This window comes from Euprymna scolopes, chromosome 38, assembly GCF_053919585.1.
Source record: "Euprymna scolopes isolate OS-2025 chromosome 38, ASM5391958v1, whole genome shotgun sequence".
Lineage (NCBI taxonomy): Eukaryota > Metazoa > Mollusca > Cephalopoda > Sepiida > Sepiolidae > Euprymna > Euprymna scolopes.
Window position 1 is genome coordinate 511,630 of NC_136519.1, and position 8,455 is coordinate 520,084.

Sequence of the window (8,455 nt, forward strand, 5' to 3'; positions counted from 1 at the left end):
TAGACAGGTCTGTACGCAGAAACTTGGCGAGGGAGGCTTGGGAATGCCGGACTTGATAAGTCACAAGCATGCTGAAAGACTGGCGTTCCTGAGTCGTACACTGTTAGAGGAGACGCACTGGGTACCAGCGGTGGAACAGGCTTTTCCGCAGCTCGTATCCGCCCCTGCCGCTGAAGGTCGCAGAAGACCAGCAGGGGATTCGCGTTTCTTCACCGAGTGCCGGGCTGCCCTTAGGGCGTTGCCGGGGTCCAGTGACCTTGCGCGGTCTAGGAGGAGGCTGTATCGGGATCTAGTGGTGGGGACCGCTAACGATCCGCTGGTGGAGCGGCTACATCTGTCGGGGGAGGAGGTTCTCTCGCTGTGGAGTTGGGCGCCTGCCAGCAGTCATTTGAATAATTCAGAATTTTCCGTAACGTGGAGACTGGTCCGGGACGCGTTGCCACTTTTCGACCGACTTGCCAGAGATTGCCGGGATAGAGAATTTTATTATCCCCCGTGCCCCCGCTGCAATGACGAGGAGGAGGACGAGACGAGGGAACACGCGTTCTTTCTTTGCAGCGGGGTGCGGAGTCTCTGGAGGTATGTCGAGGAGGTAACGGCTCGCATCGACCCCGAGCGGTCGGTGCCACTTGATTTAGCGTATGTGGTCGATAATGTGGACCCGTCGTTTTCGAGGGAGAAACGGTTGGTGTTTCTGGCGATACTAGCCGTAGCTAAGTTAGTGACGTGGGTTTCACGTCTAGACATCGTCTATGAGGGGCAGTCTGTTTCCGATCGGGATCTGATAGTTCGTTTTAAGCACCAACTTAAAACGAAAATCAGATGCGATTGGGAAAGGTTGCCCCGCATCGACTTTGATAGAAGATGGGTGCACAACACTAGTTTGTGCATCCGACGAGGAGCCAGTTTCGAGTTCGTGCTTCCCCCTGGTTAGAATTGGTCCTAGGGTGCTGGGGTTGGTGTTTTCTATACTCGGAACCCACCCCAATGTATCTGTTAAACAAGAGTTTACTCTTGTCCATGGGTAGAAGCTAGGGTTAGTTAGGAGATGGTAACCACTTCGAGTGGAAGATGAGTATCTTTATTAGGGCCTAGACTAGGGATGTATGTGTGTCGATCCGGTCCCTGATTTATTTTTTATTCGGCACTAGGAGAGCTTCCAAAGATGCCCACTCCCACTTGTTTGTTTTGTCCCCGGCCTTTGTTGCCCCTTATGCATTTTTATCTTGGAAGACGCCGTCCATTCCCGACGAACCCCCTCCACAAGTTATTTTTTCACCAGCAGTTTTTGCTGTCCCGTAGATCCTCCATTCCCCACTAGGGAGCGACCTGCTTGCTTTCACCCTTCCCTTCGGGGAGGGGACCGGAAGACAGTGGGCGTTCCACTAACGAGTAGAGAGTAGGACGGGAGGGTCCCTTACTAATCCGCCCCCATAGGCATTTTGTTTAGTTGTTTTCTTTTTCTTTCTTTTTGGGTGTATTTTAGCTTGCCCCCCTCCCCTTCATCTCACCCCCATTTAATATATAAAAAAAAAAAAAAAAAAAATCCTTTTGTTTGTACATATATTTTTTGTTTTGTTTGTGTAAATACTCTTTTTATTATTACAGAATGCATGAAGGTCGCCTGCCATCCCGTTAAGCTGGGGAGAATTAGTTTTGTTTTAAATAGGTCCTGGTAAGAATGTAAGGCGAATTGTAGAATGATAGTTCTCTAGTGTAGTCTTTTAATAAAGAACTTGTCTTTCAGTACAAGTCTAGCGTTAGCTCTAGTAAAGACCCGATTTCTTTTTTTCCCCCACACCCCCCTACTTGGCCCTGGTGCCTAAGTTGTTACGGACCCCAAATAAGGCCTTGGCAGTAGATAATGCCAAGGTCGGGGCCGTAACGACTAAATAAATTCTCGGCCTCTTGGTCCAGATCAAAGTGTAGTATCTGTTCTCAGTGCTTACTGCGGTCTGCCTCTAGCTCGAGACGTGAGCTTTTAACCTTTGGTTAAAAGTCTATTTTTTGCTTGTTCTTTGCAAGGACCAGCCCCTTCTTTGGGGATTTGGACCCGCAAGGACTCTCTTTTTTTGTTTATTGTTTTCTTTGTCTTGGGCAACTACTAATTGTTGTTTACGATTTTTTTCCAGATAGTCCGGGGTCCAGCTAGCACTTAAGCAGCCGGCAGGGCCAAGGGAAACCGACGTGCCTCTTTTGGCGAAGGTCCCCTTTGTTTCCGAATCGGCAGGTGTCTAGCCGGGCCTTGGGCCACCAAAATAGATGGAGCAGGCCTCTGCTCCTGCCACCTTGGGGGACGCCCCAGGTGTAGTGTCCGCGAAGGGTCCGGGGGGTGCCGTCCCGCAAGGCACCCCCAGTTCGAGAAGGGTTCCCGGGGTCGCCACCCCGGAGTCGTTGATCGTAGCGTCGGTGTCCGGATCGCGAGCGGGGGTCGCTGCCCCCAGTACGGTAGAAGCGGTGTCGGGTGTTGCCACCCCGAAAGGTAACACCAGTTCGGTCGGGTCGTGGGTTGCTACCCTGAATGGTAACCCAATTACGGTCGCTACCCCCAGTGTGGTTCCCAGGTCTGCCACCGCGAAAGGCAACCCCAGTGACGAGAGGATGGAAAAGAAGCATCCCTGGGTGGTGCCCGCAGTAGGATCGAAAAAGCTGAGGCGGGCAGTTAAAAAGTGGTGGGTTTCTGATGAGGAGAGGAATACCCCTCTAACAAGGTCTCAGTCGGAGACGAATAGCCCGCCCAAACCGGTAGTTGAGTTGAGAAGGGTACGGTCGGAAGAAGTGATAATTGTAGATGGGTGCTCCCCGAGGGAGGGGGGATCGATAGGCGGTGTGACACCAGCCAGCAGTAGCGAGTGGCCAGCCCTTACGCAGAGTCAGAGCGATACCTCTCCGATACCAGCAGGACAAGTCGTGGTGGAAGCAGCCGGGACTCCCACACCGGATATAGCAGAGACTCCGCAAAGTGCTTGGGGGAAAAAGAAGATGGAGAAGAAAACCCCAAAATATTACAAGGACCTGCTGGAGAGCCGTTTTAAGGAGTACGTGGAGGGCAACAAGATGATGGTAGTTCCACGAGCGCTAGAGGACATCAAGGAAAAAACGGTCTCTTTGGTGACCCTGGAAACGAATGGCAAAGGTCTCACCGGGGTGCCCCTGGAAAAAATGTTTGACATCCTGGGGGATCTGAAGATTCCGGCACAATACCTGGTGAGAAGATATCATGCCATGTGGGATCTCCTCCTGCCGTCAAAGGAGGAGGCAGAAAAACTAGCAGGAGGGGACCTCACGTGGAGGAATTTGAGATTGAGGCCCGAATATATGTCCAGAAGAAGAGCGGGAGTCACGGTCCTGGGAGTCCCTAGTTTCATCGGAGAGGACCAGCTGGGAGCTACACTCGCCCAGTACGGAGAAGTGGAGGAAGTTCAACCTACGAAGGGCCCAAGGAACATCCAGACGGGATCCTATAAAATCTTCATGAGCGTGATAAGGGAGAACTTTCATAAGATCCCGGCCCAGCTAAATTGTGAGGGCTGGCAGATGGCCGTAATTGTAGAAGGGAGTAGGCCGTAGTGCTGGCATTGCGTGAAGCCCGGGCACGTGGCGCGTTTCTGCCCACTGAGAAAGGAGCAGGAAACCCAGAAGGCAGGAGAGGCAGAAGGGCAAAGAGTGGGCTTCAAAACACAAGCGGAGAAAACAAACACGGAGAACGCGGAGGGCGGAACCTGGAGTAAGGTCGTTGCCAAAAGGGGGAAGAAGAAAGAGGCAGAAAGCCCCCCAGTAACAACCAGACCAACGGTGGCAACGACCAAAAGAAAGTTAAAAATGAACTCCTCAGAGTCGGAGGGTGAGGAGAGTGAGCCGAAGGAAAGACAGCCAGAGAAGAAGGAGAGGAAGGAAACGCCCAAAGCGACACCCGGAAAAACTCCTAAGAAGGTGCCGATCGAGATGGAGCAAGAAGCACCCGTTGAGGTGCAGATGGAAGACCCTTGTGCTGAGCCTCCAACAACAACAACCCCCCAAAAAGAAGCTCAGCCCACCCCTCCCCTAACCAACACCTCGGAGTCTAAGGAAGAGACTCCGGTCATTTTGGAAGCAGCAGAAGACAAAGACCCGGAGAAGACGGCCCCCAGAAAGGAAAAAACCAGGAAATTTCCGTTCTGGCCTGGGGACCGTCTGTGCGAAGTAGAGCGCGCGGCCGGTGACCTCAACGGGACCCAAAGGAAGTACCTGCGGGTACTAGAGACCTTCACGACCGTCGATGGAAAGGAGGTCACCGACCCAAGGAATTTTTCGGATGCGCCGCATTTAATCACATTTGTGAGGCCGAATAGGGGTGGGCGTGCGAAGGCCCTTTGGGGAATGTTGGAGGCCGGAAAAACCGCGTTCCCGGGCTTCAAACTAATAGACGTGGAGCACCCATCACTGTCGCTGATCGCCCAACGTTGTGAGGGAAGGGTGCCGATTTACATTCACCCCTCCTTCTATAGGGCTCTAAAACCGACATTCCCTCTGGACGTGGGGGGTCTGGCCAAAAACGGGCGGCTTACGCCTGTCCTGCTCACGGGCAGTCTTGGGCAGACCTTCGACGCCCTTACCCCCGAGGATTTCAGACCCTTGATGGACGAACATTACTAGTTAGGGAAACATGGCAACAAGCTTAAACCTAGCTAGCTTAAATGCGAGGGGCATGAGGTCTCGAAGCAAGGCTTCTCGTGTGCTGAGGGACCTCGTGGCCCTTGAGGTAGACATAGCTGCAATACAGGAGACCCACTTTGTTGGGGCTGGGGACTGCGATGTGCTGGTGAACGATTTTGACGTTTACTCAGCATATGGCAGTATCCAGAGCCGGGGGGTTTCTGTGCTAGTAAGTCGCACCCTATCTGCGACGGTTACACTTGTTCATGCGGACGCTCATGGGAGGCTGGTTGTGGTCGATGTTGCCGTTAGCAGCGGCGCGTTCCGGATCATGGCAGTTTATGCGCCCAACATCCAAACCGAGAGGGTTTCCTTTTTTCGGCGGGTGGAGGGGTTTCTCTCTTCAGGTCCGGAGCGGGTAGTATTAATGGGGGACTGGAATGCCATCCTGGACCCCAAGTTCGATAAGGTTGGGGGGACTAGAGGGTCGGATAGGTGTGACAGCAGCCTGTCTGACTTGATGGCCGCGTGCGATCTGGTCGACAGGTTCCGTCTGGATCACCCCGGGAGGGAGATGTGGACGTGGCACGGTACTTCGGCCGTCTGTCCAAGCACATACTTGGACAGAATGTTAATTAGAAGGGGCGACATAGATTTCCTATCTTGTCCCACGTTCCACTGGTTAGGTCATTCGGACCACAAACTCGTGTTGGCCCGTTTCAAGTTAGGTAATAGGCCTAGGTTGGCTGGCTACTGGAAGATGAACGCCTCCTTGTTGGAGTCGGTCGACTTCCGGGAGCAGCTGATGACACTAATCCAGAGGGAGTTAGTGGGGGCGGTTACCGGGAGTAGATGGTGGGTTAATCTTAAGGTCACCATTAGGCATTTTTGTGTCCAATATAGCCAACGCCTCGCGTTAACTAGGGCTCGGACCAAAAAGCACCTAGAGGATAGATTGACCCAGGCGGTGGCAGGGGGGGATTCCCTAGATCTAGCACTAGTTAAGGGGGACCTCAGTCGCTTGGCTAGCAAGCGGTATGAAGGTCAGGTAGTTAGGGCTAGGTTAATGAAAGTCTCTAACGAAGCTGTTAATGTTGACGCTGTTGAGCGTAAGGCTGCTCTAAGGCGCGGTTCGGACGGGTACATTCGGAAAGTGTATAACCTTGAAGGACACGCTCTGGTATCGACTCGGGAGATATGCGGGGAGTTTCGGGAGCATCTATCGGAGCGCTTCACCCAACTACCCGGACTCAGGGTCGATGAGTTTGGCAGCTATTTGGCTGACTCGCCCCGCCTCACGGCGGCTCGAGCGGCTAGCTGTGATGGTCTTGTTACGGAACATGAGGTCATTACTGCGTTGAAGCAGGTCGGCTACAACAAGTTCCCGGGGCTTGATGGTTTACCCTACGAATTTTACTTGAGGCTGTCGCCCATGTTGGTCCCTATTCTGAAGGATATGTTCAACCATTGGTTTGCCCAGGGATCCATCCCTGGACAGGTGACCAAGGGAGTGATCACATTGCTGAGGAAAGGTCAACGGCATGGTGGGGTGGAAAACTTTGATGACTTTAGGCCCTTGACTCTGCTAAACACAGAGTTAAAGATTTTGGCAAAGATCCTTGCGAATCGCTTGCAGGTTGTCATCGCTGACTTGATCGAACCCGACCAGACTTATGCTGTGAAGGGGAGATCGATTCAAGACAATCTTCATTTGATTCGCTCGATCATAGAGGGAACGGAAGACGACACGAAAGCCGCGCTGAGCAGTTTGGATCAGTCCAAGGCGTTCGATAGGGTCGACCATCGGTTGCCTGAACCGGGGTAAACTCGCTTCCAGGCATCTTCAGCTGGACCGATGGACCGGTCCGTATTCTCGGTGTCTGGTTTGGACCGGGACTTCAGCTGGAGAAAAACTGGTCGGAAGTATATGGCAAGGTCAAATTGTCGGTCAAGACTTGGATTCGAAGGAAATTGTCCTTGAAGTGTCAGGCGGAGGCGTGTGCTACATACGTCTTTCAGCTCATCCTTTACCGATTTTCTGTACTTCCTCTCCCTGCACAATGCCTAACCCGCTTACAAGAGTGCTTCGACTCACTTCTGTGGGACGAGGGTAAGCATTATGTGTGCAGAGGGGTCTGTGTCCAACGTCCGAGTGAGGGAGGCCTGGGTCAGCCCAGTCTCTCGTTTCATAAAAACGCTGAGAGATTGGCTTTCCTGAGTCGTTCGCTAGAGGAGAACGCTCCATGGGTCCCTGTGGTTGTGAACTCGTTTCCCAATCTCAAACCTGACCCCTCGGTAGAAGGTCGTCGTAAACCGAGGGGGGAGCCCAAGTTCTTTGCCGAATGCCGGACCGCACTTAGAACTTTGCCGGGGACCAGTGTCCTCGAACAGCCTGGAAAGAGCCTTTATCGGGAGTTAGTGGTGGGTACCGCGAAGGATCCTCTTTGTAGGCGGTTAGGTTGGTCGATGGAGGTTATCCGCTCTCAATGGAGTTGGGGGCCGGGTCGGGATTTTTTGACTAACTCGGAATTTTCCCTGACCTGGCGACTGGTCCGAAAAGCACTGCCCCTCTTCGACGAATTCAGCAAAGTGCCTGGTGCCCTCGCTGCGACGAACACAGGCTCGAAACCCTCGAGCATGCGCTTTTTAGTTGCAGCCGGATCCAGGCCCTATTGGAATACGTCGAAGGGGTAACGGCTCGCATCGATGCCGAGTGCCCTCTCGAACTCGACGAAGGATATTTTGTTTACAACATGGAGCCGCCGTTCCCCAGGGAGGAAAGAATGGTTTTCCTGGCGATCCTAGCAGTGGCGCGCATGGTGATATGGATCACGCGCCTCAAGTTGGTCCGCGAAGGGATATCTGTTCCGGATCGGGATCTGATCGTTTACTTTAAACATCTGCTTACAGTAAAGATCAGATGCGATTGGAGGAGGTTTCCTCGAGCGGAGTTTAACAAGAGGTGGGTGCACAACACTAGTCTGTGCATCCGTCGAGGAGCCAAGTTCCAATATGTGTTCCCTCCTTAAGCATGGCACGGGCGGTGCTTGGTCCTTCGGAACCCATCCCGCTTAGTTTAGCATAATTAATTAAAGAGACTCTTGACTGGTGGTATAAACGAGATCCCGCTCCTGTTATTATTTTTCGGTGCTAGAGAACCTCTGAGTCCACCCGCTCCCCGCTTTTATTTTGGATGTAATCCTGGTCTTTTTCCCCCAGTACTCAGAGGTCACCAATCAACCCCTCCTCCCATTGATTTCTTTTCTCCTATTAAGGCTTCACCCCAACCCCATATAGGGATCTCCCTGCTTGTTTTCGGTTCCCCGGAAAACAGTGGGGGGTCTAGACGTTAGATTAGTAGGGGGTTCAATACTAACAAACTAAGTAGGCTTTATCTTGTATGTTTAAATTGAACTCTTTTAACTAGCTTGCCCCACTCCACGTGCTTTTATAAATTGATTATAAACTGTACATTTTTTAATGAATTTGAACTTTTTTGGACACTTAACAAATGCACTCACACACGATTTTGTCTTATTTTATATTAAAAAAAAAAAAAAAAAAAAAATATGTTAATTTTACACTGAACGCTGGGGTTATTAGTTAGATTAGGATCCACAGAGTGAATGAGGTATTTTGGTAAATGTTGCCAGTCAAGAGTAAGACTTCAAAGTCCATTTTTATCAAATGTTAAAGACCCTGAACCCTCCCCTCCCCAATTTTTTATAGGGCCTTGTGCCTAATTTTGTTTTTTGTAATTGTTGCATGTTTTTTATGAAATGTATTTTTTATGAAAATAATATGTACTTTTGCCGAAAAT

At 51.5% G+C, this 8,455-nt stretch overlaps 1 pseudogene; it reads left to right on the plus strand.

Moving 5' to 3' along the window:
• The first annotated feature begins 1,892 nt into the window (after nt 1–1,892).
• On the plus strand, nt 1,893–2,068 carry LOC145263428 (U2 spliceosomal RNA; annotated as a pseudogene).
• The last annotated feature ends 6,387 nt before the right edge of the window (nt 2,069–8,455 follow it).